At 40.2% G+C, this 23,502-nt stretch overlaps 1 protein-coding gene and 1 long non-coding RNA gene across 9 annotated transcripts in view; one reads left to right on the top strand and one right to left on the bottom strand.

Annotated features, from left to right (window-relative positions):
• The window catches only part of SMG6 (SMG6 nonsense mediated mRNA decay factor), a 243,179-nt gene that overhangs the window by 156,590 nt on the left and 63,087 nt on the right, over positions 1–23,502 (bottom strand). The window lies entirely within an intron of this gene.
• Positions 865–22,752, top strand: LOC140606125 (uncharacterized). Its single transcript, XR_012008537.1, has 3 exons — positions 865–991; positions 22,258–22,451; positions 22,627–22,752. It is a non-coding gene; the product is annotated as an uncharacterized lncRNA (long non-coding RNA).

The raw sequence follows: 23,502 nt of genomic DNA, 5'->3' as shown, positions 1-23,502 counted from the left end.
ACTATAACTAACACTGCTGTATGATTTATAGGATAAGTTGTTAAGAAATCCTGGGCAGCCCAGGTGGCTCAGCGGTTTAGCAACGCCTTCAGCCCAGGGCGTGATCCTGGAGACCTGGGATCAAGTCCCACATCGGGCTCCCTGCATGGAGCCTGCTTCTCCCTCTGCCTTGTGTCTCTGCCTCTCTCTGTGTGTCTCTCATGAATAAATAAATAAAATCTTAAAAAAAAAAAAGAAAAGAAGTCCTAAGAGTTCTCATCACAAGGATATATTTTATTTTTCTTTTATTCTTTTTTTTTCTTACTGCATGTTTATGAGAAGACAGATGTTCACGGAACCTATTGTAGCGATCATTTCACACCTGTAAATCAGACCATCATGCACTACACTTTAAACTTATGCAGTGATATATATCAATTATTTCTCAATAAAACTGGAAAAAAATTAAAGAGCAGGGGCACACCAAAAGATAGTGAATGACAATAGCCAAGAAGAAATAAAATGATAAACTTGCCTTTTTAGCCCCAAATGGCCATTCTTCCACCCTTACTCTCCAAAGCCCACCTCTCTCCTCCCCATTATCTAAGTCCTTTCTTCCAATTCTTTCTCCCTCCTAGCCTCCTCCATCTTTTCTCGACATTTTTTTGTCACCACTCCTCCTCCCTCTCCTGCAACTCCTTGCTCAGCCCTGCTGTGTTCACAGCCCTGTGCTGCCTGGGGACAAGGTGACAGACAGCATCCTTCACTGGTTCTGTCCCAAATATCATTCTGCCTTCTCAATCCCACAGGTCCTCAAAAATCAGGAACTAAAAAAGAGATTCCATGAATAGAGAAATTCTGGAATTAAGAATCAAACTATGCAAACAAGAGTTTCCGTCAGAGCCCAGCTGAGCTTTTGAAGACCACCAATCAGCAGAAGGAGAGGACAGAGCAGTTTATCTTCAACCACTTGACACTTGGTGTTTTGAAGAAGGTCAGGGCTAATTTGGAGGTATGGAAACCACTACACCAGTCAGAGCTGTGAAGCCCAACCCAAAACCATTTCCATCTGTCCTCTGAGTGTGCAGGTGATCCCTGACCTACCTTGACCTTTCAAGAGAAGATTTCCAGGTCACCTGTAGGACAGACTCTTAATAAGCATCTTTCTAGTCTTTCCCTGTCATCCCTCCCATCACCAGCCCCTCCTCCTCTGCCATTTCTGTTCCCTCTCACATTGTCATCATCTTCCCTCTTCACTCCACTTACCCCTTCTTTAGGCCAAGTCAGGAATCGAGAGAAATGCAATTCAGTTGGTTCTCAAGGTCAGAGGACATGCAGAGTCTACCTCTGAATTAGCTTCCAATAAAAGGGTCCCAGGGCCAGTTATGCATTCCAGTGTTTCTTAAATAACTTTCTGAAAAAATAAACGCAAGATGGGAACTCTCCTCCTTCTTCCCCCACCCAAAAAAACCTGTACTGTGCTGCCTAATAGGCCTCCTCTTCTATCTGTAACACACACCAGGCACATGGCTCAGAGCTGTCCTAGCACAGGATTCACAATTCATCAAGCTTCTCTCACTAGGCTGGAAATCCCACTATGGCAGGATCTGCAGTACAGACTCCAGTAATTTCCAAGCACTTCTCACAGGGCCTAGTCATCAGAGATAATCTGCTCTGGGTAGTACTTCACTAAGTCCTGGATCATTTCCTTATTCACACAGTCAGCCTTTACTAAGTGGCTACTATATGCAAGGCTCAGTGTTAGGGATTTTGCTTTCAAAAATGATTCAGACACAAACTAGACCCCCAAGGAGCTGAAATCTAGTAGGATTCACACATGTAGTTAATTAACTATAAGTCAAAAAAGAAAGTGAAAAATATCTTAAGATGTAAAGATAATGTATGAAATGATATGAATGAGGAAATTCACTGCTACATAGGTTTGGACAGGAAACAACCTACATGTCCATGAATAGAGAATTTCTTAAATAAGTTATAGGATATACATACAATGGAAGAGATAGTCATTGAAAAGGGTGAGAGAACTCTATTTGTAAAGAGGCATTACACAAAAATAATATAATAATTAATTTGCCAGGAAGGGGAGAAAGTTGAAGAGCAAGAAATCTGCAGAAGGAAGCAGAGGAGAAGATAACAGTTTTGCTGGTTCCAGTCCATTCTATAGGCCTGGCTATATCCTTGTCCTCAAGTTCCTTGTGATACATTTCTTTTCTTGTTTAAGCTATTTCAAGATGGTTCTTGTTTTCTTTTTCTTTCTTTTTTTTTTTTTTTAAGATTTTATTTATTTATTCTTGAGACACACACACACAAACAGAGAGGCACAGATACAGGCAGAGGGAGAAAGCAGGCTCCATGCAGGGAGCCTGACATGGGACTTGATCCCGGGTCTCCAGGATCACACCCTAGGCTGAAGGCAGCACTAAACCACTGAGCCACCTGGGCTACCCGGTTCTTGTTATTTTCAAACACTCCTAACGTATAGGGTAAAAAAAGGAAAAAAAAAAAAAAGTGGGTTTGGCATTTGTCAAAGGTCATCAAACTGAACACTTAAAATCTATGCATTATTGTTCTATGTGAATTATACTTCAACTTAAAAATATGGGACTCCCTGGGTGGCTCAGTGGTTGGGCACCTGCCTTTGACTCAGGTCGCGATCCCGGGATCCAGGATCAAGTCCCGCATCTGGCTCCCTGTGAGGAGCCTGCTTCCCCCTCTGCCTATGTCTCTGCCTCTCTCTCTCAGTCTGTGTGTCTCTCATGAATAAATAAATCAATCTTAAAAAAAAAAAAAAAAGAAAGAAAGAAAGAAACAGTGAGGCCGAGATAGCCTGAGTATATGGAGGACACTGGTACCAATAACAGAAATATCATAACATAGGAGGAACCATTCTGATGGGGGAGGAGGTGATTTAGTGCACTGACCAGCACTAAAGTACTCATTCTCCCAACTACCAGGAGTGTTGGCAGTAGATCTCAGCTGATCCCTTTCCCCAACTTGCTCTCAGCTGAAGAAAAGCCCTTCCCCAATGTCATTCCCCCTGCTCAGGAATAATACCTATCCATTTGCTGATTGATGGAGGGGGTATAAAAGGGTATAAAGATCCAGCCCCTTTAGTCCAATTGGGACTACTCTGAAGAGCTCCTTATAGGACTAGCAAAAGCCTTTGTTATAGCTGTAGTGTAGTTCAACTTCTCCCTGTGGTCTATCCTATTTCTTCCATGCACCCTCAGGTACTGACCCTGAGGGCATTCCCCAACCAGCTTCCTGGGCATGCAAATCTACATCTCAAGAGTTTTGTTCCTGGGAAATCTGGCTTGCAACACATGAAAAATAGGATGCATATATTTTTAATAAGCTTGAGATTCCAGGTGACAATGTCTAGAAGAGTAGAAATGTGGGCTAAAGCTCAGGAAAAAGATCTAGGCAGGAAAGAGATTTGGGAGCAATCCACTGAGAGGTGACAAGTAAAACCATGAGATTTTACAATACACCAATAGGGAAAAGATTGAAGACAGGAAGGCCAAGATGATATCTTTAGTCAGTCCTGATACTTAGGATGAGAAAGGGAAGACCCAAGAAACAGGTGAAGAAGGGGAGAACAGAGAGGATACAGAGTTATGAACAATAAAAGCTATTTCTGGAAAGTCTGCAGTCAACAAAGGCAAATCCTACCCAAAAAGCTAAGAAGAATGAGACACAGAATGGATTCTTAACAAACTCTTGTTAACTGAAATGAATGGGACATACAGCCTGCAAGATGCTCAGCTTTTTGTTGGATTGTCTTTGGCAGCTTCTGTCCAATATAGGCACAGAATCTATCCATATGCCCTGGAGCAGACCCACTGTTAGGCTGGCAAGCAAAGTAAAGTTGAAATGGTACATAAACCTTAGCTACATAAACCTTAGTGAACCAATGCAGAGTTGAGCTGCTTGAGCAATGTGGAAGAAACTCCCTTCTGAAAGGCTTTTTCAAGAACATTCCCAGGGATCATCTGAATAAACAGCCAGGATCCTTGAGAAGGATCATGTCTTTATGGACCAAATTCAAACTTCAGTCAAACCCACAGATGTTTAAATATATAGAACTGATTCTAACTTTTTTTTTTTTTTTGGCATTGGCCTATAAGTATAAAAAGAGTGATGCCATCATTTATAGACATTAGCAACATCATCACTGCTTTGAATACAAATAAGCAAACTCATCTTAGCCATGCTATTTTAAAGTAAATAACAACCACACAAACAGGTGTTATTTGACCTTCAGTCCTTGGCTGGAGTAATAAACAGAAAGATTTACCTTCTATGAACAGAAGGAATTTACCTTCTGCTTCTGTGCACAACAAAGCTATGCGATATTCATCCCTGACTCACTAACTTTCTGTTTTCATCTGGGTGGCTGGGGGGATCTCCACATCTACATCTCTTGCCCCAACTCCTCCCGCCCAACTTGCAGTCAAAGGCCATGGCACAAAGCATCGTGGACTCCCCAAGAGCCAGTGTGGATATTTTTCCTGCAGAGATCTATAAACCTGTGAGAGTCCCAAAAGTCAGCACCAATTTCAAATCTGATCGGCATCTCTGAAAGTCACAGTTACCATACAGCTGAATAAAATATTTTTTCATAAATTTAACGCCAGCATGTCTGTGTTTGGAAACTTTGGAAATACATGTTGTATGGTTTACTGCACTGGAAAAGGTGCCAACAGACTTTCAAAGGAAGGGAAGTGTATAACTGTTTCCTTTCAAATGCATTTTCCAATGGGATCCATTCAGGGAAAAGGCTGGAACTAACTAAAACATTATTAAAAACTGTTATGGAAAGAGACAGGGAGATGGAAAAAGATAGACTCAAAAAAGTGAAATACATAAGCAAGAGTGAGACAGACATACAAGGAAAAAGAAAGGGGATCTGGGCAGAAAGACAGGTTGGACAGGGAAATGGGGTGAGATGGAGTTTTGTCTGGCAGTTGCTGCTCGTGGTCTCATATTGTTGCAGATCAATCGATCAGGGCTGCAGTGCTGCTGGCCCAGTGGCACAAGACAAACCACAGAATTGGCTTTCAGTTCGGCACTTGCGAACTGCTGACCTTCAGTTTTCAAACCAAAAATATTCTTTGGGAAACAGTAATACCAGGTTCAGCCCAACCAGCCAAGCAAAAACAAGGACTACTAACCTGAAGTAACATCCTATTTAGTTACATCAGGCACCAACCCTTCAGAGGAATCAACCTGGAAGTCTGCAAACCTGCAACCACACCCCACCAAAACTAACTCCAGGTTCTGACTCAACCAACTAGGCAAGGATAACCAGAAATGCTAAAACAAGTGGCATGGTGTTTCAAAGTTGGCTTTACTAGGCCCTACTAAAGCAGGACAGCCAGTCTTCACTCACAGAGCCAGAGATACAGCAATTCTTTCTGAGGTCACATGTGCATGACTCCAGTGGAATCTGCATGCAATGCTTAGGGCAGGGTTTGGCATAACTTACAAAGCCATTACATTTCTAGACAAAGTATTAACAGTTTGTAGCGAATGAGTATTTTGTTTGTTTTTTGCTAAAGTCATCTAAGCTAGGGTGATGCTAAAATTTATCTCCCAAAGTGGGATATTTCTGAGAACAAAAGGATGTGCTATTAATAATTCATAAACAGGGTCTATCTCTGGGCAAACCAGGACTTACCGTCACCCTAGCCTAAGCCTAAGCCATAAGAAAAAAAGCCATAGCTTTTTTTCTCCCTGGGTCAGTATTATAAAATTTTAGCTCACAAGAATCTTTTTTAAAAAGCCAGGACTGAGCAGCCCGCGTGGCTTAGCAGTTTAGCACCGCCTTCAGCCCAGGGCGTGATCCTGGAGACCCGGGATTGAATCCCATGTCAGGTTCCCTGCTTGGAACCTGCTTCTCCCTCTGCCTGTGTCTCTGCCTCTTTCTCTCTCTCTCTTTCTCTGTGTCTCTCGTAAATAAATAAATAAAATATTAAAAAAAAAAAAAAAAAAAAAAAGCCAGGACTGCTCCTGATTAGTGCCAAAGCACTTTCTCTTTGAGATCCTCCAATGGAGAGGTAAACAAATCAATTAAGTTAACTGCAAAAACTAACAAGAAAGATTGAGCTGACAATCTAGGATTCTAGAGAAGCTAAAAATTCCAGGCAGCAGCTTCAGGGGAAAAGGGAAATGTGCCACAGATGGAGCTGTTGAGGCTGATCCACCAGACCTCTCAGTGCTGGGTCCTGGTGCCTCAGCCAGCTTCAAACAGCCGAATGGAGGGCGGGCAGACCCTGGTGCAAGTTTGCTGAGTTCCAGGCCATCATTCTTGAGGGTGTAATAACCATGGGCTGTAGCACACATGTTGAGGGATGAGGGAAAAAAATAAACAGAGAGACAAAAGAATGAGGATGCACTGCCAATTTCAATTGTGCAGCTTTTATTTTTAAATGCTTATCAAGCTGAGAGAGAGCAGAGTTCTTGGAAAACAAGGTTTCCTTTTTTCCAATGCCAGCGTAAAACACCCTCAAGGACGGGCACTGCACAGACTGTAACAACAAGGAACGCAGCTCTGCATCTCCCAGCAGCCAGTCCGCCTGGGTCTCACGCCGCTCTGATTTCGGCTCAGCTGAGAACTCAAAATAACAGGCCCACTGCCTCTGGTAAAAACTGCTCTTTTTAAATTTTTTATTAATCTCTAAACTGGCTGTGTTAGAGTTATAGCCCATTACCTACCAACTCTCTTCACTAATAAAATAAATTTGTAAAAGGCCTAATTACTACTTTTACTGAACTATACTGCCTGGGGATCAAGTACAGGAAGCCAAGGGCTCAACTAGTTAGTTGTCAGTGAGGGGAAGATGGGGAGGGGATCAGGAGAAGACCTGGAGTTACCAGCAGGAGAGAACCGGAGGTCTACAGACAAGCCTCAGAGCCCATGCCCGAAACGAAACAAAAGGGCACTAACCCTGTTCTGTTTCTAAACAGCACCAGGAAGATCCATGCCATCATGGATTTGGGGAGGCCTGTCACGAGTTACATAGGCCTATGCTGCCCACACCCCAGCTCAGTACAAAAAGAGAACTGCAGTCCAACACAGATGGACCCTGGCTGGACTATCAAAAGAAAGCCTGGAGAGTCTGACCAGTAAGGAAACAAACAACCATTCTTCCCACCTATCCCACTCCACCCTTCCACCCCAATCCAGACCCCAAGGGGGAAAAAACAAACAAACAAACAAAAAACAACAACAGGCAATTAATTGCACAATGCTGTATCATGAAGGCGAGGCGGACTACAACAACTTCTGGGCTGTGCCCTGCACCTCATCCCAGAACACTGATTACAAAGCTGGAGACGTTATTCACGTGCCGAGCCAGGCAGCCCCTCATCTAGGCTGGTGCTGAGAAGTCCGACTAGAAGCCAGCAGTCAACTCTGACATACTCATTTTTAACAAGAGGTGTGTATTAAACAGACTAGTCCAACTTCAGACAAAGAGTAAGGACAAAACGTGACCTTCATTCTTAATTGTTCACAAAGAACTCTTCTAGGCAAATCCCATACATCTCTTGGACTTTAACAAACAGTATTTCTCCTTGAGAGAACACTAAAAAAAAAAAAAAAAAAAAAAAAAAAAAAAAAAAAAAAAAATCAACCACTGCCAAAGAACCTCTTTTTAAAATAATACTGATAAGAAAACCTGCTATGGCAGGTGGGTTAAACCTGTAGCAAAAACCCTTTGGGAAATGAACAGAATGGAACATGGTATTTCACTGAGGCAGAGAGGTCTGCAGTTACTCTCTGCCTGCCACATGTCTCACCCTAAAGAACTGAGGAATGCTCTCAACAGGAAAAACATAGCAGCAAATGCTGTGATACCAAAGCCACAACTCCATGGGCCCCTGGAGCCTCTCAAACTAAGTTGCCAGCTAGGGAGCTAACACTAGCTTTGGATAAAATGCAGCTCTGGTAGAGTAATTAATTTTTTTCTTAACTGGGATTACATTAATTTTCAAGGACTAATGGAGTCCAGCTGTAATGGGAAGAGCGGCTGCCGATGCACAAAGGCACTTGTGCGTACAACATTATAAACACACACATACACACACACACACACACACACAGACCTATAAAAAGGATCCACTATAACAGGATATTTTTAGTTTCTACAATGCTGCACTAAAAATATAGCCCCGGCTGATACATCATGGCAGAACTATTCTCTCTCTGTCCCTTCAGGAACAGTTTAAAACATTTATTTTTGTTTCCTTTTGTGATGGTCAGAGTAGAGAGAAAATAGCAGCTCATTGATAAGAGGAAACGAGAGAGACATGAAAAATTGAAAACTACCTAAAAACTCATGGAGAGGTTTATTTTATTAGTTCTTAATAAATATCTTGCAGATTTCCTCAGGAAATACACCAGATCACATGTAAAATAGTTTGATACTGATGTCAACTGCATCAACATATGAAGTCTATTAGGGTGAAGCCGCAGCAGGGTGATCAGCGTGCTGAAAAACTCCACAGTACTTGGGGGGGGGGGGGTATCTCACGGCCTTCCAAATTCTTCGAGAGGTAAAAAAGTCAGCCAAGACGCAGAGAGAGAGAAAGAGAAAAAAAAAAAAGATCCCACATCCTGCTTTCAGCTGCCAGCAATGTGAAGTGCCCAGAGATTAATTCTACGTCTGGCCTGGAAATGTGACTTTAAAGCATGAGGGAGGGGAGTTGTGGGGGGTGGGGGTGAGGAGGAAAGAGGAAAGAGAAGGGTAGGCTAACTGAGGCTGGCAGTAGGCCACCAACCCCCTCCCAAGCCATGTTTCAATGTAGACAGAAGTAAACCCCAATAGACAGCAGCGCCTCAGCCTGCCAGGCCCTTACACCAGCTGCAGCGCATCTCGCTCTCTGCACTCAGGCCCAAGTGCAGATGTTCCCTACAGCATCACTTCCGTTAGACTTTCTTTTAAAGAAATAGCACACATATGTGGAGGTATTTCCACCACTTTCTAACAGGACTCTCTTTGCCTTTAAGGGCCTCAAAGTGAGGGCAAAAACTCTGACAGCAGGTACGACAGTAGCTGAATAAGCTGCTCTAGTCTCCCTTGCAAAGGAGCACCAGTAGCTAAAGAGCATTAGTTAATTAGTAGCAATTTCTTTATAAATTTGGCTTCCTAATGTCTTCAGAGGAAGAACCTCCATAGTATGGGGCTAGAAAAAAGGGGGAAAAGTATATCACAGATTCTAATTTGGGTTTCTCAAAGCAGTCTCCTATATAGTATTACCATCTCAGAGTTCTCTGATGGCTTTATTATCATGGAGCCTGCATAAGGCAGTTTAAAAAAATATAAATATAATTTTTTATATAAATTTCTTAAACTCATTATATATAAACTCACATATAAATATAATTTAAATGTAATTTCTTCTATGCCTAAACTCCTTTTATACAACCCCAAACCTTGACAAGTTAGCCAATCAATGGATCATTATTGATTAAGTGCCTAATTTTGAAATCTGCCTTCAACACTGTTAGGGCTTTGATAAAATACTATATAGTCTTTCATCCTCATAGAGTACATACTCTAGTTGAGAAATCTATGCATTTTATAAAGATAAAATAATTGCATTTTCTAGAATAGCTGAATATTCTCTACTTGACCTATCAGGTTGTTGGTTCCTCTGGAATGAAAGAAGAGGGTTAGGAGGATCAGCAATGTCAAAGGAAACAAAAGTTGGTAAACCTTCAAAACCAAGCTGCTTAGTTTGAAATTCAAAGTTCAAAAGAGAAAATCATCTCCCCTTAAGGGAAGGTGAGAAATACTAGCAAATCAGTGGCAAACATACCATAGCATTTTAAAATTTTTTACTTAAATTCTAGTTAGTTAACATACAATGTAATATTGGTTTCAGTAGTAGAAATCAGTGGTTCATCATTTACATCCAAAACCCAGTGCTCATCAAAACAAGTGCCCTCCTTAATACCCATCACCTATCTACCCGCCGACGTCCCACCATTACCCTCCATCAACTCTGTTTGTTCTTGCTCATTAAGGTTTTCAGGGTTTGTTCCCCTCTATCTCTTTTCTCCCCTTCCATATGTTCATGTTTTGTTTCTGAAATTCCACATATGAATTAAATCATATCATGTTTGTCTTTCTCTGACTTATTTTGCTTAGCATAATACACTTTAGCTCCATTCACATTACAAATGGCAAGATTTCATTCTTTTTGACAGCTCAGTAATATTCCATTGTATGTACATGTGTGTGTATATAAGAAGGTTTCATTCATTTACTACTTCTTAAATGTCTTCTTTGCACAAGGTACTAGATGTAGAAACAGACTGAGAAGTGGTTAAATAATCTGCATAATACAGCAAATAACACAATCACAATTAGAACCTAGTTTTATCTAACTTCATTTTTTGTCATTACAATTTCGAAAACAATTTCTTACAAAAATATTGTGATTACAGAAAACAAAAAAGCAAGAGAAAACAAAATTTTAAACACTCATTAATTCCACCACCCTAGAGAATCATAATTAAGTTTTGACGTACACCCATCAGTCTTTTTAAATAAATGTATGTACAGTATGTGTAATGTTACAAAAATGTGATTAATTACAAAGTTCATAACCACAACAGCACATGACTTTCAGAGAAGAGAGATTATATTTTTGGTAGATGGCCGCATCCCCAAGATCAATCACCCAGAAAGAGGAATGTCATGACCTGACTCCATACAAGGCAACGTACAACTGTTCCACCCTTATACCTTCCTCTGAATTCCTTAAACCAAAGAAATGTCAAAAATATATCATTATCCTCTACCCTTCTCTTGCACATCCCTAACCCTAGGACAGTCAGGTACACTGACTAACTCAGCAGAAATGCTGCTCTCAAAGCCAAGACTCACCAATGAAAAGGGCCATCAGAAATATAGGAAACAGCTGTATTGAAAATGTCTCTGGCTGAGTACAATCCCATGTGCTGGTGGGTCAAAGGCCCCTATTGGCACAGCCATACTCCCTTAGTACTCAGCTCCAATGATGGTTTATTCCAGGAGTTTTTACTCCAAAAGAAAGATGTACTTGCTTCCTCAGTAGTAATAGTCTATTAATGCACAGATGATTCATTAGTTAGTGAAAAGAAGGAGAGCCACAAAAGGCAGCCAGCCATATTCTTTCCTCCCTAAAATGGCAGGACAAAATGACTACTCACTGACATACCATGCTAACTTTCCAAGCTTCAACTATTCCCAGCTGGCAAGTTTTCACCTAAAGTGAGGTGAGGTGAAATAAAAGGTCTGACAATGTAGTTCATGATGACTCTAACCTTACCTCACTCAAAGTAATATATATATATATATACCAGGTTGATCTGCTGGTTAGGAACTTTTATATCTGATACAAAAGATCTACTCTCACAGGAGAGCTTGGGTGGCTCAGTCAGTTAAGCCTCTGACTCTTGATCTTAGGGTCATGGGTTTGAGCCCCATGTTGGGCATGGAGCCTAGTCTAAAAAAAAAAAAAAAAAAAAAAAAAAAATCTACTCCCACAATGTTGCTGTCACATAATTCAGCAGTAGGGTTCCTCATAGTGCTAGAATTTCCTCCAGTTGGTGGAAATGAAAATACATTTGCAGAGCTAGTTAAAAACTTCTCCAGTGGAAAGACCTTATAAAGACTGAGCAACAGAATAAATTACAAATGAAAAATAATGACATTAAAAAAATTTTTTTAAAGATTTTTATTTATTTATTTGAGAGAGACAGAGACAGTGAGAGAGAACGTGAACCGGGGAGGCGAGGGGAGGACAGAAAGAGAAGCACATTCTTTGCTGAGCAGGGAGCCTGATGTGGGGCTCAATTCCAGGACTCTTAGATCATGACCTCAGCTGAAGGCAGATGCTTAACCAACTGAGCCACCCAGGTGCCCCAAGAACAAGATTTTTAACTAAATAAAAATTCAAAACTTTTGTACAATGAAAAAAAACCACAGACATACTTAAAAATCAAACACAAATAAGAAAATTATCAGTGAACATAGTAAGGACTTGTTATATTTACCATCTGTAAAGCTCAAATAAATTGATACAAAAGATACCAAGTTGGAATGGAAAAATGAGCAGAGAATAAGACTACAGCAGAACTATAAACAGTTTAAAAAGTAGGAAGAAAATGTCCATTCTCACCAATAATCAAAGAATGCATTTGTTTATTTATTTGAGAGAGAGAGAGAGAGAGAGAGAGAGAGGGAGAGAATGCACAGTGGGGATGAGGAAATGCAGAAGGAGAGGGAGAAAGAGAATCTTCTTAAGCAGGCTCCATGCCCACCATAGAGCCCAACATGGCTCAATCTCACACTCCTGAGATAATAACCTGAGCTCAAATCAAGAGCTGGACACTTAACCAACTGAGCCACCCAGGCACCCCTAAAGACATGCAATTTAAACAAGCTGGAAAACATTTTAGCAGTTTCTTACAAAACTAAACATAGTCTTATCATATGATCTAGTAATCTCATTCCCTGTTATTCACCCAATGAGTCAAAAACTATGTCCACATAAAAACCTGCACACAGATGTTTATAGCAGCTTTATTCATAATTGCCAAAACTTAGAAGCAACCAAGAGGTTGCTTCAGTAGGTTATACCATACATAAACTGTGGTATATTCAGGCAATGGAATATAATTCAGTGCTAAAAAGGAATGAGCTATCAAACCATGAAAAGATGTGGAGGAATCTTAAATGTCTATCAGTAAATGAAAGAATCTAATCTGAAAAGGCTACCTATTCTATGATTCCAACTATATGACATTCTGGAAAAGGCAAAACTATAGAGATAGTACAAAAATCAATGGTTACCAGAAGTTAGGGAGAGGGAGGGATGAAGAGGCAGATCACAGAGGAGTTTAAGGGCAGTGAAATTTTTCTGTATGATACTATAATGGTGGATATGTGTCATTATATATTTGTTGAAACCCATAAAATGTACAAGACCAAAAGTGACCCTTAATGTAAACTATACGCTGTAGGTGATAATTATCTGTCAATATAGGTTCATCAATTGTAACAAATGACTACTCTGGTTCCCGATGTTGATAGTGGGAGAGACTGAGCATGTTTGGGGGCAGGCGATATATGAGTACTCTCTATTCTTTCCAATCAATTTTGCTATTAACCTAAAAGTTCTCTGAAAAAAAAAAAAAAAAAAAAAAACATGGGCAGCCCCGGTGGTTCAGCAGTTTAGCGCTGCCTTCAGTCCGGAGCCTGATCCTGGAGACGGGATCAAGTCCCATGTCGGCTCCCTGCATGGAGCCTGCTTCTCCCTCTGGCTGTGTCTCTGCCCCTCTCTCTCTTTTTCTGTGTCTCTCATGAATAAATACATAAAAATATTTAAAAAATAAAAATAAAAAATAAAAAAACAAAGTCTATTAAAAAAAAAAAAAGATGGGTTTTCTTCTATCATTTATTCAATAAATAGATGAATGCCTACATTGTGCCAAAAACTATAAAACACTAAAAACACTTGAAGCCAACAAGAGGTGGTAGCTGGGCATTCTCAAACACTGCTGTTAAAGAGTGTAAGCTGGTACAACTTCTTAAGAAAGTAATCCAGCATAACATACCAAAAGCATTAGAAGGCTTCAAACCCTTTAACCCAAAAACTGAGCTTCTTTAAAAAAAAATTTTTTTAAGATTTTATTTATTTATTCAAGAGAGATACAGAGAGAGGGAGAGATATAGGCAGAGGGAGAAGCAGGCTCCCTGCAGGGTCCCAGGACCTTGGGATCATGACACGCGTCGAAGGCAGATGTTCAACCACTGAGCCATCCAGGTGTCCCAAAAAACTGAGCTTCTAAAAATACATTCTAATAAAAACAATGAAATGCAGACAAAGGTTTTATGTACAAATGTGTTAATTATAGCATTATTCCCAATAATGGGGAAGTGGGGAAAATGTCTGAAAACAGGGTAAGGATTAAGTGAATGCTAACATATTCATATGAGAAATTACTTAGCCATTAAACATGATTATAAAGAGTTTTATAACTGAATACCGCTAAGTGAAAACAGTAGAATCAAACATTTTATATCTAGTCTTCTTTCAACTGTGTTAAAAAAGAACTTGAATATTCATACATTCCTATAGGAATGAATGTCATTTCTGGGGAGCTGGTTTACAGGTGGTTTCTAGCCTTTTTCCTACTTGTTTTGGTACTCTCAACACAACCCAAAATGTTAAATCTTCTAAAAATATTATTTAGGGCTGCCCTGGTGGCTCAGCGGTTTAGCACTGCCTTCAGCCCAGGGCACAATCTTGGAGACCTGGGATCGAGTCCCGTGTCAGGTTTCCTGCATGGAGCCTGCTTCTCCTTCTGCCTATGTCTTTGCCTCTCTCTCTCTGTGTCTCTCATGAATAAATAAATAAAATCTTTAAAAAATAATAAAATAAAAACATTAGTTTACATAAAAAGGACAGAATTGCTCCAGTAAAGTGAGTAAAGATACGATAAGTGAATAAGTGAATAAAGGAGAAATAAAAGAGTAGTACGCACAGGAAGAAAACAGAGAATAAATGATGGAAGATTTAGAGGATGAAAAAGGACAGAACTTATACTGTTCTCCAAGAAATTTTGCTTTCCAGGGCCCCAAAAACATTGACTTCAGGATTAGCAGTAAATATAAAAACACATTTAATGTATTTTAATTCAATGTCAGGATACAAAATATGTATTTGGAAATTATATTTTCTGAAATGTCACCATAACAAAACACAAAGATAGACAGTGAGATTACAAGTGATGACCCCTGATAATAGATGTCCCTGGCCTTCCCATTCAATCTGCATTGCGTAGACTGATTTGTTGAACATTTTTATTGAGAACTTACAGCACACTAGGCACTGTTCTAGAAGCTCATAATCCATCAGTGAATAAAACAAGTCAAGGATCCCTAACAACAGGGAGTTTACATTCTTGCAGAACAAGAGTTGGAGAAATTGAGTAATAAACATATGCACAAAAAGTTACCTAGTATTTAGAATGCAAGTTATAAAAAAAAAATTGAGGGGATCCCTGGGTGGCGCAGCGGTTTGGCGCCTGCCTTTGGCCCAGGGCGCGATCCTGGAGACCTGGGATCTAATTCCACATCAGGCTCCTGGTGCATGGAGCCTGCTTCTCCCTCTGCCTATGTCTCTGCCTCTCTCTCTCTCTCTCCGTGACTATCATAAATAAATAAAAAATTAAAAAAAAATTGAGCAGGATAGAGGTGATCAAGGAGTTCAGGGTGGGAGTGCAACAGTGTTAACAGAATAAGGGTAGTCCTCATGGCAGTATCATTTCAATAGACTTATCAGAGGTGAGGTTATTTGCCATGCAGATAAGCTGGAAGCAGAGTATTCCAAATAAAGAAAATTGCTAATGCAAAGTTTCAAAGGTGGGAGAATCCCTGGTTTATCAGAAGACCTGCAAGAAGGCTAGTGTGGCTGAAGCAGAGTAAGCAAGCCAGGGGAAGAACAGTAGTAGCAAATGAGGTCAGAGAGAGGTGATGTAGGAGGGCGGGAAGGAGGGGGAGTTCTCTTGTAAAGACCATGGCTTTTACTCTGACTGAAATGAGAAGCCAGTGGAGGACATGATCTGATGTTTTCAAAAGAATGACTGCAGGTATAGAGAGCTCTGTGTGTGTGTGTGTGTGTGTGTGTGTGTTTAGAGTAGGAAGACAGGGGAATCAAGAGAGACCACTTTGGAGTTTCAAGTCTTTCTGGGTTGTCTTTCTCTTTGTGTTTAAAAAGTTTACAGGGTATGCAGGCCATGTTTGCAAAGAGGATTTTCTCTTCTAATGTGGAATCCAGAACAATGTGTCAACGGCCTGCAATTGTGTCCTTAGCAGGCATCTCAAAATAATGATTACCAAACATTTCTTTCTGCTCATTGCCCTGACATGAGTTCTGGGCATCACCCTTTCTCAGGGGAGAGGTGAAAAGAGGTTATGCAGAACAAGCAGTGATAACAGAATGACGTCACAGGTGTGCCTCAAAGAAGCCCCCAGTGAGTTCAGCTCATAACCACTCTACAGTGATTTACTCTACCCTGCCAACGCCAGCTGGAGAAGGGATGAAGCAAGCTGACACAGCCAAGCCTTGGGCAGGCATTATAAGATCTTTCTCCCTCCAGTCTCTTGCCAGCCCCTCCCCTCTTCAACTGCTGATCCTTGCTTCAGAAGCCAAAGTGTGAACAGCACGTGTCTGGATTTCAGAAACCTGCCCAGCAGTTGGAAATTCCCTACAGTGTGTCAACTGCTGCATCTGCTGTTGGCACTTGGGGCAAGGGATCACACGGGCATTTTCTGAAATAAGCTTCAAGATGGGAGTCCAGTGTCTGAAGAGGGGCCTAAAGAAGCCAGAAAACTGCAATTACAGCAAATAAATTTCTAAATATGTGACAATCTGAGACACACAATTAAACCAAACAGTTCTAAGAACAGCAGAAGTCAAGAATGAAAGCACAGAGCACCCTGACTAATGGAAAGGATTTTATGGGCCAACAGGGCTTACCAGATATGTAATGTAATGTGGCTGAAACTAGAGAACACTCTTTCCAGATCTCCAGCTCAGACCCTCTTGGTAATACATGATTTCTGTCATTTCAGCTGCAAGCCTCCCTCTCCCCTCCCTTTCTTTACCTTTCTTCCCTACCCAATTAGCCTTCTAAAAGTAGGCTATACCTTCAACACTCTTGGAAAAAAATTAAAAATGTGAGCCTAGTAACACCATCAGTTGTAAAACTAGACTGTAAGAGCTAGAAAAACAGCTACTCTTTGAAAAGCAGCCTACACGCCCTTGGTACCCTGGATACGGGTGCCCCAGCCACAATGCTCAAGCAGGGCTCAAGAAACGCTCATGCCTGGCAGTATCTTCTTTTTTAAAGATTTTATTTATTCATGAGAGTCACACACAGAGAGAAGGAGAGACACAGGCAGAGGGAGAAGCAGGCTCCATGCAGAGAGCCCTATGTGGGACTCGATCCTAGATCCCAGGATCATACCCTAAGCCGAAGGCAGATGCTCAACCACTGAGCCACCCAGGCGTCCCACATGAGTTAGGAAATTAAAAAAGAATCTTCTGGTCAGAAGTAGAGTAAAGATGGGAAACTAGAGATGGAAATGGAATATAGCCAGGCTTTACCCTAAGAACATCTGCTACCTGCTGAACTCAAGCTTTGGATTCCAAGGCTTCATGGGCATAGCTAACCCTAAGAGAGTCCCCAAGATCTCTGCCCTTAAGCTGGATCCCACAGAGCTACATCCAAGTAGGAGAGTGAGTCAGAAAGAACCCTCAATTCCTTGAAAAGACAGCTGAAAAACTGACTATGTCAAACCTGGGCTGACTAGAAGAGAAAAAAATACTGCACTGAAAATATGGACCATACGAAAGCCCTCATAGGAGTACACAGCACGAATTCACATTACCTGCATGGTCTCTAAACCCTCAAGCAGATATTTTAATTTAGAGTGATTATTTTAGATTGTCCATCACCAGGTTGTGGGCAAAAGGAAGCCCAAGTCCTTTGCCCATTTTTATCCCAGATTTCTAAGAATTCTCACTAACAAAATTCCAAAGAAAATAAGATTACAGAAAAAGAAATTTTTTAATTGCACAGGAAACAAGGCACAGCAGAGATAAGAGATTAGCAGAAACTCACCTAAAAGGATCCCTTTTTTATAGTCTCTAAAATAACCATGTTTAATATATAAAATAATATATATATAATATATAAAAGATATGCTCACAAATATGTTCAGGGAATAGGAAACTACAAAAAAACCCCAGCAGATTTGAAAAAAAAAAAAATCTGGAAATAAAAACATATAATTGAAGTAAAAAACTTATTGGAGCTTATTTAGTACATTAGATATAGTTAAGGAAAGATTCAGTGAACTGCAAGTTATTTGGAATGCAGCGTGCACACACACAAGTCATAGAATGAAAAAGAGGTTTAAGAAATATTAAAGACAGAGGAAGGTCTAACCTTTGACTAAGCAGAGTCATTGAAGGAGAAGAGAAAACATGGTGAGATATAATATTTTTAAAAAGAAGCTAACAATTTTCCAAAACTGCTGAAATTAACTCATAGATACATGAAGCCCAACAAATCCCCAGCAGGAAAAAAAAGTAAATCCAAGTTTAGACAAATCATTAAACTATACAACATCAAAGAGTTTAAAATTAAATAAAAAAAATTTTTAAGATCTGGAGAACACCCAGAGAGAATAGATTACTTTTGAAGAGTAACAATTTGACTGATGGTTGGCTTTCTTTTTTTTAAGGTTTTATTTATTTACTCATGAGAGACACAGAGAGGCAGAGACACAGGCAGAGGGAGAAGCAGTCTCCATGCAGGGATCCCAATGCAGGACTTGATGTGGGACTCGATCTCGGTACTCCAGGACCATGCTCTGAGCTGAAGGCAGATGCCCAACAGCTGAGCCACCACCCAGGCGTCCCTGTGGTTGGCTTTTAATCAGCAACAGTGAAACCTCAGAGACAATGAATTATCTTAAATGGGGACTGAACGAAAGTAACTGTTAACCTAGAATTCTATTACCAGTGAACATAGATCTTTTAGGAATAAGGAAATTAAAGCCTTTTCAGACAAATAAAAACTGAAAAAATCTGTCATCTAAAGAACTTCACTGGGAGTGTCTGGGTGGCTCATCTGACTCAGGTAGTGATCTCAGGGTCATGGAATCGAGCCCTGTCTCAAGGCTCCATATCAGTATGGACTTTGCTTCTCCCTTTCCCTCTGCCCCCCTCTTCAACCCCCCACCTTGTGCACTCATGTGGGTGCTGGCTCTCTCCCTTAAATAAACAAACAAACTTCGCTAAATACATTCCAAAGAATATACTTCCGGTAGAAAGAAAATGATCCCAGGTGGAGGGTCTGACATATAAAAAGGAATGAAAAGAAAGTAGTAAATATATGGGTAGGTCTAAAGAAACATTTACCAACAAAATAAACAACAACAATTTGTCCTATAGAGTTTAAAAGGAAAAAAAGAACGAAAATTCATGACAATAGCAGTATATAAACTGGAGAAACAATGAGAAGAGAATGAATAGAATTTAAGTATCCCATGGTCCCTGTATTATATAGGAGGAGTGAAAATGTTGAATAACTTGACTTTTGGCAAGGTAAGTGCACATGCTTTAATTCCCAGGGTAACCACTAATAAAAGCAAAGGAAACTAGTAGGGAAAGGGGGAGAAAGAATGGAAAAAGAAATCCAAAAGAAAGAAAAAAGGAAATGGAACAGGTAATGGGAAAGCACTGGGAAAAAATATCTACAAAACATGTATCTGATAAGGGGCTTATATCCAGAGAACTCAAAACTTCAAAATAAAGGCAAACAACTTGACTTTTCAAATGGGCAAAAGATTTAAACAGACACTCACCAAAGAAGATATATAAATGGCAAATAAGCACATGAAAAGTCACTCATCATCCTCAGTCATCAGGGAAACACAGAATGTATTAAAATCAAAACAAAATGGTACCACATATCTACCAAAATAGCTAAAGAAAAAAAAAAACAAAAACAAAACAAAAAAACCCTGACAATACCAAATGTCAGCAAGGATGCAAAGAAACTGAACTCTTAGGCCCTGCTGCAAGGAATGTAAAATGATTCAACTACTTTAGAAAACAGCTTAGCAGTTTCTTATAAAGTTACACATATACTTAACATTTGACCCAGGACAACTACTCCTGGGTATTTACCCAAGAGATTAAAATACATTCTCACAAAAAGACTTTCACACAAGTGAAAAAGACTTCTCATACGAGTCTTTGTGGCAGCCTTATTCATAAGAGCCCTCAAAGAGAAACAACCAAAATGTTCATCAACAGGTAACTAGATAAACAAAACTGCAATCTATCCTTACAGTAGAATACTATTTCGTAATACAAAGGAATGAAATATCAATTCACATAAGCAACATGAATCTCAGACACTTTAGTCTGGGCAAAAGAAACCAGAAACGAAAGAGTGCATACTATATGATTCCATTTATACGAAACTCTAGAAAAGACATATCCCATTATAGTGACAGAAGGTGGATCAGTGGTTTACCTGGGACTAGGAATAGGAAAGGAGATCAAGTAAAATGCACACAAAGAAAACTATTTGGGATGATGGAACGCTCTGTATCTTGATTGTGATGATTAGTTACCCGGGTATATAAATTGGTCAAACTCACTGAAATGCACTCTTAAAATGGGTTCTTTTTATTGTGTATAAACTTTACTGTGATAAAACTGATATTTAAAAAATAGGATAGGGGCAGCCCAGGTGGCCCAGCAGTTTAGTGCTGCCTTCAGCCCAGGGTGTGATCCTGGGGACCCGGGACTGCGTCCCAGCATCGGGCTCCCTGCATGGAGCCTGCTTCTCCCTCTGCCTGTGTCTCTGCCTCTCTCTCCCTCTGTGTCTCTCATGAATGGATAAATAAAATCTTTAAAAAAATAAAAATAAAAAGTAGGATAGTATGTATAAATCAAAATACACCAATTATTACAGTAACTGTCAATGGATTGAGTACTCATAACAGCCCCAAAGAGAAAACAATTCAAATGTCCTTAAAATAAGAATGTGTAAACTGTGAAACATGAATAAAATGGAGTTATTATAGCAATGAAAATGAATAAACTACAATCACACACATAAGCATGGACAGAACTCACAAACATTACATGGAACAAAATAAGCCAGAGAGAAAAGAATGTAAATAATATGATTAAGCATGATTCCATTTATATGCAAACAAAACCAAACTACATTTTAAGAGTACATACTTAAAACAACACTATAAAGAAGAGTAAGGGAATGAACTCCACAGGTCAGGATGAGAATTACCCGTGAGAATGAGGGAGAACTACCAAAGGCAGGAGACACAACAGGGAGCTTCTGAGGCACTAACAACATTCTCCTTTTAACTCAGGTGGGCTTCCATGTGTATTCACATTATTACCCTTTCAAATGTTCTACATTCTCATCCTCTTTTCTGCATGAATGGTATATCTACTTTCCCAAGCCCAAAATAAGAATCACAGTCTCCTCTAAAAATGGCATGTAAAAAGGCTTTTTTTTAAAAGCAAGAAAGATATTTGAAAAGATCATGAAAATAAGAAATGATGTTCCGAAAAAGTCCTTTAAAAAAGAGCGAGAGCAAGAACGCCACTACATTTCCCAAAGCAAGACAAAGATGAACATTTCTTTTCCCAACTGGTTGTGAACAATGCTTTCCATTTTAAGAGGGAGGTTCCCTTTTACCCATGAGAATAGTAAATATGGAACCCCAACAAGTCTGATATCCCCAAACCATATCCTTCTGCCAGCTTATTACCTGTGGCCCCACAGGAGATTCAAGCCGCCTGGAAGAATTATGACTCCCCCCAACTCCCTCATCTCTACCTCTCTTCCTCTTCAGTCTCAAATCAGACTCAAGGATCACTTTTTGCATCCAAAAACAGCAGCTGCTCAGATTTTGGGGTGAAGGTGGGGGAAGAAGATGCTTGCATTAACTGTCTCAATTAAGTCCAGAGAAGTTTTTGTGTCTTCTGATACTTAAGATGTGGGTGTAATTTGCTAGCTGTGCAACTTTGCTTAATTAAACCTTTCCGGGGCACCTGGGTGGCTCAGTGGTTGAGTGTGTGCCTTTGGCTCAGGTCATGACCCTGAGGTGCTGGGATCAAGTTCCGCATTAGGCTCCCTGCGGGGAGCCTACTTCTCCCTCTGCCTATGTCTCTGCCTTTCAATCTGCGTCTCTCATGAATAAATAAAACCTTTAAAAAATAATTAAACCTTTCTGATACATTCCTTATCTATCTATCAAATAGCACAGAAAATATCTGTCCCACCTGACTCTGACAGCTGAAGGAAAAAATCAAATGAAAATACATATACAGCCACTATAAAAGGTCATCAGGTATTATCAGTGTTGTTTTGCTGTTATCATCTGTCACTACCTCTGAAAGCTACAATTCTTCCTCAGACCATTTAGTTGGTTAGGATACAAAGTACAACTTATGCCCTTTCACCCCATCCCCAGAACACACCCATTTCCACTGGGTATTCAGCATACAGTACCCATTTGGCCTAAGCCCCCTGTAAGCTACATGTAAAATTTTTCTCCTCAGGAAAAGCTTAAAGAGAACTCTGGAAAGGCAGTTATAAGAGCCCTGCTGCCAACATTCTTCCCAATATTGTCTTCTTTTCAGAAAAAGTCCTTCCTGGAGCAAAAGAAAATCAAATTGGGAAGCTATAAAATGGCAAGAGAGGAGATATCCGGCCCATATTAACTCCTGGGCAATGACGGGATACTGCACTTCAGAACTCCAAACCAAAGACCAAGGACACCAAACCACACTGTCACCTTGAGACAAACACAGAAACGATTTCTTCAACTGATATGGTAAGGGTTTAATTTTATTAATATGATATTCATTTCTTTCACTTTTCAGAACTCTCTTCCCCCAGCCTAAAGTAACAGATACATTCTGAAAACAAGGATCCTGGAAATCAGAGTCAGGAAAGATAGGCAGGTCCCCTGACATACTCGCTTCTTTAATTTTTTTCTTCTTTTCCAGGGAATTCTAAGGAAAGAAGTCTGTAGTAAGCAACCTGCTGAGAGTTATATCTCCCCAAGAGGGATAGAGGGCATAGCTGAAGGATGTGTCCTCTTCTGGCCTGCCTTCTCTGACCTTTGAATAAACTTCTCAAAAAATTTGTTGGCCAAGCTTGCTCTTTCTTTGCTAATTTACTCTAAACTGAGCAGTTCTGAAAATAAAGGTCAGGAAGTGCTGATTACCTGGAAAAATCTACCCATAGATCCTTTAGGAGAAAAAGCCCAAGGGCTTCTACTACTAGAGATAATAGAAGGAGGAATAGAGGACAGTTTATACAGCTAAACTCAGGCCTAACCCTTTATGAAAGGTGGATTTCCTGTACAACTGTTCTGACAAGCAGAGGATTAGGCACTTCATACATTCTGCTTTGGTAAGAGACCCAGAAGCAAATTTTCATAGAGAAACATTGCTGTACTCAAGGTCTGTAAGGTACTTGTAGCTGGAAAACAAAGGAACTCTGGTTGTGAATCAAACTTCTCACCTAGAGTCAACCATCATAAACAACAACAGCATGAAGGTGTGAGGTCTCCACCTCAAGCAACTCAACACCTGGGTTAACCACTGTCAGTTCCATGTAGACAGCTGTGATTCTTTACCTTCTGGAGACACACATGTGGCCTCCCTCTACCTCCTGCAATTCAGGATTACTAACGAACCATAAGAGAAAGCATAAATGGTAACAGAAGGAATGCCAGTCCAGGCCTACCTCAATCTCAGCCCCAAAATGCTTCCTAAAAGCAGGGAGCACCAATGGCACACACCAGAAGTATCTCTTGGGTGTTCTCTTGCTTCCACCAGGGCTTTTCTACAAGGCTGAAATGGAGGCCTAGTCTATGA

This window comes from Canis lupus, chromosome 16, assembly GCF_048164855.1.
Source record: "Canis lupus baileyi chromosome 16, mCanLup2.hap1, whole genome shotgun sequence".
NCBI lineage: Eukaryota > Metazoa > Chordata > Mammalia > Carnivora > Canidae > Canis > Canis lupus.
Note: the sequence above shows the minus strand (reverse complement) of the source record. Positions and strands in the feature narration are given on the sequence as shown.